The sequence below is a fragment of the Hippopotamus amphibius genome, chromosome 5 (assembly GCF_030028045.1).
Source record: "Hippopotamus amphibius kiboko isolate mHipAmp2 chromosome 5, mHipAmp2.hap2, whole genome shotgun sequence".
In the NCBI taxonomy this organism is placed as follows: Eukaryota; Metazoa; Chordata; class Mammalia; order Artiodactyla; family Hippopotamidae; genus Hippopotamus; species Hippopotamus amphibius.
The window spans coordinates 129,045,402-129,051,561 of NC_080190.1; the positions used below are offsets into that span (position 1 = coordinate 129,045,402).

Here is a 6,160-nt window from a genome sequence, read left to right on the forward strand (position 1 = left end):
AAAATACTTCAAATATTTATTGAATATTTTCTACGTGAAAGGGAATATTTTAATATGGACCAAAGAGCAATCTAATATAATATTGCATTATTTAATGTTTATCCTAGCCATTTTAATTAGGACCCTAATACTAGTAATAGTAACTTTCCATCCTGTTTCCCATATGAAAAGAATACAATAGAGTACTTTCACACACACGTTTTTATTTTTCATTGCTCAGCTGAAATTGAGTTGGTAGGTTGTAAAGTCTTTTCCAGTTGCTGAGCAATGCAAATCCACAGTATTCAAACAAGGGATTTTCAACAGTTGGGGAGTTACAGAACTATTATATGATTTTGCAACACAAGTAAATAAACAAACAAAAGACAAAAGATCTTTCAGTACCACCTACCCTTTCACATTGTAGTAGGAAAACTACAGCAAAGGCTCCAGATATATAAATCCACATCAGTTAAGGAAATTAGAACAGATGATGCCATACAATACCCTATTCAATATGATTTTTTTAAAGTAAACTATGTCTTCATAGGGACAATGACATTATAGGGAATAAGTTTGGAATGCATACTACATAATAGCATCATGTCTTAAACAGCGTTATTAATGGAAAAGTATTTACCTTATACAATAATAAGCGATTATTATTGTAAAACTGATCCAGGATCGTAATCTATGAAGGACAGAACTCCACAAACCAAAGCCTAATCCCAGGTTGGGTTAAAAATAAAGACAGCTGAACTACAAAGTCAGTATATAAAATAACTTCAATCTTAAACAAACTCCAATGTCTGTTTCATTCATTGAATGCAGAACTCCAAAAGTTTCCTTTGAAGCTACTGATGCTACCCAGGGTAGGCATTTATGATATCAAGTGTTACAAAGAATAGTTGCAAAAAAAACATAATCCTACCTACAACCTTGTGTAGCAAGTAGTGGGCCTGTCATAAACTTGTCTTTGAAATGTAAATATATAGTTTTACAGTATAAATAAATATTTTTTAAAGGAGATTTTGATCAAAAATTCATTATATTAACACATGCTGAGAAATGGTTACTAAAGTTTTTTTTCAAGTTTACAATTATTAACAAGCAAACAAAAAAAGGCCAAGTGGTATGAATAGAACAGTGCTTTGCAACTCAGGTGACCTGTGTAGGTGCTATTCTACATCTAGAATACTAACTATATCTTAGGTTATTTCTTGGTTTAAAAACATGTCAAACGAAATATGAATCCTAAGGGTCCATCAATTCTGAAATTACAAATTAACCTAAAATTTTCTAAAATATAGTACTGTGAAATAATAAGCATATATACTGATCAACTGGGGCACAATTTCACTATCCAATATACCCTATTCTTTTTTAATTAAAACTCCATTTTTTGAGATCCTACTACACGCTAAATGCTTTACATATATTATCTCATTTAATTTTGAGCCATACATTAACTGTTTTAGAAAATCATTATTAGTTACTTTACAGATGAGAAACCTTAGCTTAGAAAAATAAGAGACATGCTCAAGTTCGCACAGTTAGTAACCGGCAGAAATGAGATTTTGACTATAAAGTTCCCACCCTTGTCTCTAAACTTATGTGTTTGGTAAGTAAAAGACACCTGACTCTCCACTATTCCATGTGGACACTGCTTGTATGGGAAAAAGATTAATAGAAGGAACATTTATGTATAAAACTTTGCTGAAGAAATTGGTGTGTGCTAATAATTTTAATTTCCTCGATTTTCAATTTTTCTTAGACTACTAAATAAATTATGGGATTACTATGCTTTCCTCACTCTGCAGACATGGTACACTGCCATTCTAATCCATAGAATGGATTAGATATATAAAACATACTATGTACTATACTTAGAAGCTCAGTATTATACTTAAAATTTCCAACTTAAATTCTAGATTATTTTAGAAACTGCTGGTGGTTCTGCTGCAATTAAGAAATAAGAGCATATAAAGAAATAAGCTGAGAGAAGAAGTGAAAAGACCAGGCTTTCATTTACCTCATGTATATTTCCCATATAGGATTATACCAGATAGGATTTAATCTCAATTTTCAACTTCAAAATATCTCTTTTACAAAGTTAGGATTCCTTAAAGCCAAATGATGCTTGTAAGTAAACAGCACAAACTGGTAAACTGATAGATGAAAAATAACATAAAGGAAATATAGAAGAGTAAAGGATAAACTAATTATGACAAATGATGAAAAACATATTCCACAAATCAGGTTGCCATATTCAAGAAATAATTAAAACTAAAATATCAAAAAGTTGTAAGCCCAGTGTGTTCCATTATATTTTCCATTTCATGGTTTCTGACCAAAAAAAATTTTTTTTCTCTGTAAAGCATCTTTCAATACAAACACAAATTTAACATTTTAGGAGGGATAAAATTGTTTAGGTAATGGGTGTTGGTGGTTGTCATAATTGATGTAACCGTCCTTTTTCAGGTTTTTTGTTTTGTTCTGTTTTACAGTTTTGCTAAAATACCACCAATTATAAACTTTTGACACAAATATTATGTTGTACACCTGAAAATAATATGTCAATTTTTGTAAAAAGGCATATCCTTACATACAAGTTGCATAACACATCTTCAAATATGTTCATTAACCATTTGATTTTCTTCTGTGAAGTGACCACATATGTCTTTTGGTTCTTTATTCTTACTGGGTTTTCTTTTCTTATTGATTTTATTATTAATAAAAAACCACAGTAATCTCAAAAATAAACTGTTGCTCGCAATTATTAAGGATGATTCCAGGACATGGGAAAGGGTCTTCGCTGGAACCATCCCACTAAGTAGGACCAGGTCCTGGGACAGAGGACGATGTGCACTTACTTCTGGAGGCTTTTTATTTGTCCGTTTTGTTTTTGTTTTATCAATATCCCTTCAACAGTGTAACTCCCTTTCTCACTTGCCCTTCGCCAGGTTTTCCCACACAGGCCCCAAACTCCCTTCCTTCCGACCTGCTCGCTCCCTCTGCACTCTAGGAACCACCTTGGGGACCCTGTGGAGGCCCTGCTTGATTTGTCCCGACTGACTCCAGAGCTTCTCTCCCTCTCCTCAACTTCTCCGGTGTCAGTCCTCGGAGACGGCGCCCACCCGCCTCCTCACTCCCCAGGGCCTGACTTCTGTTCCCCGTGTGGCTCGTCCTCCCCGAACACCTACCGCCTGAAGATCCGGGAGGATTTCGGGGCAGGCAGCCGCCTCGCGGCGCGACGCCTAGACGCGGCGGCGGAGCGCCCGGCTGCTCAACCGGGAACGGCTCCAGCCGCGCGTCTGCTCCAGGTCCCAGGTGGCGGCGGCGGGGGTGGGGCAGACGGCGCCTCCCAGGGGCGCGGGGCGGGAGCGGGGCGGAGCCTCGGGCGCCCGGCCCAGAACGCGGCCGCAGCCGAGCGCGAGCAGTACCGTTAAACCGGCAGCGCGCGTTTCCTGGGACTTGGAGGGCGCGAGGTGCGAGTGCAGCGCCTCGGAAGCCGCGCGGGGTGCGGAGCAGACCGCGGGAGGCCTCTCCAAGGTGCTGACAGGCTCGCCCTCGACGGGGAGCGTCCGCATGAACAGCCTTCGGTACCCCAGCCGGCGCTCGTGCTTGCCCGAGACGGGGAGGCGCGAGGCGAGCCGCCAGCGCGGGGCCAGGCGGCGGGCTCCTGGCAGCGTCTGTGAGCGAGGCCGCCTCTGTGAGCGAGGCCGCCCGCGCACTGACGACTGAGCCCCTCCCGCGTCACAGCTGCCTGCGGGCCCGGTCGGCGCCGGCCGCTGTCCCCGGTCTGAGTCTAAGCGGTACTAGGATTCGGGCTGTCAGGGAGTAAGGGAAATGGTTAACTTCAGACAGAAATACTTATCTCACACAGACTGCCATCCTGAAACGAACAAAATTGGTAGGAAAAACTCCATCCGAATCCCAATTCTTTATTTTTCATCTTCATCTTTATTCTTTTACTCAATTTTTAACTGTTATTTTTGAGAGTCCCCACTTGGTACTACCACTATACTAGGGGACATGGAGGCGGAACACGGGTGAACAGGACAGTTCCTGTAATTACAGGGCTCACGATCCAGTGGGCCTCTGGGCTGGTGAACAATTATGTGGGCTCTGCTAAGTATTGTGATAGAGGAATAGATTTAAGTTGGGAAGCATAGTACAAGGAATGCCTAAATTGACCCTTAGGCTTGGAATGTCAGAGCTGTTTTCGGAGCAGCTTATGCCTGGTTTGTTGCAGCTGGCTGAGGGAAGGAGGCAAGAAAGAGGAGACGGTGCGAAGGGAAAAGAAAACTTGTCTAGTGTGCAATAGTTGGAGTTGGGGAAACAGCAGTGTGGAAAGGAAACAGGAGCAGTGGACGTGAATCAAAGTTTGAATCTTTCATAACTTACCTTTTTAATATTTGAAAAGTCATTCTCACAGAACTATGGAGGGTAGTTTGAGGGGGTGGTGTAAGATACGGCAATATTAAACAGGCCACAGAAGTCTTCCTTTTGTTTGCAATAACGCCAATAAAAAATGATGGCTGAGATAAGTAATAAAGAAGAAGGAACAGATGTGAGAGATGCTGCCGAAGTGAAATCAATAGTTTTGCGACAGATCGAGTTGAAGGAGTGAATAAGAAGAGAATCTAGGGTTTCTGAATTGGGTTTGGGTGAACAAGTGAATAGGTGGTGATGACATGAGATAGGGAATACAAGAGGCAGAACAGGTTTGGGGAGGGAAATGATGAATTCAGATTGGGACTTATAAATATGAAATTATGAAAGAATATTTAAGTTGATATTTCCCAACAGCTTTTTTATGTACACACGCAGACAATATATACCCATACATATATAACATATACATACACGTTATAGATAAATTGGAACATTAGGAAAGGCATGCTGATTGAGAAAATTTACCCATTCCGGGACTTGCTAGGTGGCGCAGTGGGTAAGAATCTGCCTGCCAATGCAGGGGACACGGGTTCAATCGTCGCCCCAGGAAGATACTACGTGCCGCAGAGCAACTAAGCCCGTGCACCACAGCTATTGAGCCTGTGCTCTAGAGACTGAGTCGCAACTATTGAGCCCGTGTGCTGCAACTACTGAAGCCCACGCGCCTAGAGCCCGTACTCCACAACGAGAGGCCACCCCAATGAGGAGCCTGTGCACCACAATGAAGAGTAGCCCCTGCTTACCGCAACTAGAGAAAGCCTGTGTGCAGCAATGAAGACCCAACACAGCCAATTAAATAAATAAATTATAAAAAAAGAAAAGAAAACTTACCCATACCAGAAAGACGTATTTAGAAAGAGGACCCTAAAGGCAATTAACCTCCAAAGGAGGCTGTGTAAAGGCAAAGAAAGCTTGACTAGAATGGGATAACTAAAGATGGAATGCCTCTTCGGAAAGGGATCATCTAAGCTAGGCCTGAATGCTGATGTAGAATAGGCAAAAGGTATTTAGAGAAAGGGAACTGTAGGTATTCATGACCTGGGATGAGAAAAAACAAAGTTTAGAATATTTCAGAAACTGATTAAGACCAGTATGTTTGGATAGAAAGCAGGAAGAGGATGTTGAAGATGAGTTTGGAGAGACAGGAAAAGCTGAAATCCTACTGTGTTTTGTAGGCTCCAGTAAGGAGGTTGAATTTTATTTTAAGAGCCATGAAAAGCATTGAAGGGTTTAAGTGGGATGGTAATATGGTAGGATTTACCATTTTAAAAGGTATGAAGTTTCACAGTCACTTCCATGTGTAATCAAGTCATTGCTAGCTATTTAGGTGTAGAAATGGCTTCCAGGAACATTCCTGAGACAGCTCACCTGGCATCAGAGACTAAAGTGCAGGAGGAGGTGTCATGATAAGAACATGTCCTGTGGCATGAGGCACCAGAAGTCTGTGGACAATGAAGTCAGTAAATCCTTCCAACCCTCAGGTGTAAAAAGTTGTAGGTGTAGGATTCAGTTCTCATTAATCTAGTTAAAACTGAAGTTTTCTTCTTGAGGAATATATTTAGCAATGTAACATATACAATTGTATACAATCATACAATAAAATTATATTTTACATATTACTAAATGAAATCAATAGAAATTATTATGATAAAAAAGTGAGTTGGAAGAAAAAATTTTTTCAAATCAAACCAAAACCAGTAATCTATTTAAAGGTATAAATAAA

General features: G+C 40.4%; 1 protein-coding gene across 1 annotated transcript in view; it reads right to left on the minus strand.

Moving 5' to 3' along the window:
* C5H8orf88 (chromosome 5 C8orf88 homolog) overlaps positions 1-3,314 on the minus strand; it is a 40,356-nt gene extending 37,042 nt beyond the window's left edge. The window contains exon 1 of the mRNA XM_057737180.1: positions 3,183-3,314. The gene's annotated coding sequence lies outside the window, so the exon portion shown is untranslated. The remainder of the gene's footprint in view (positions 1-3,182) is intronic.
* Between the last annotated feature and the right edge of the window lie 2,846 nt (positions 3,315-6,160).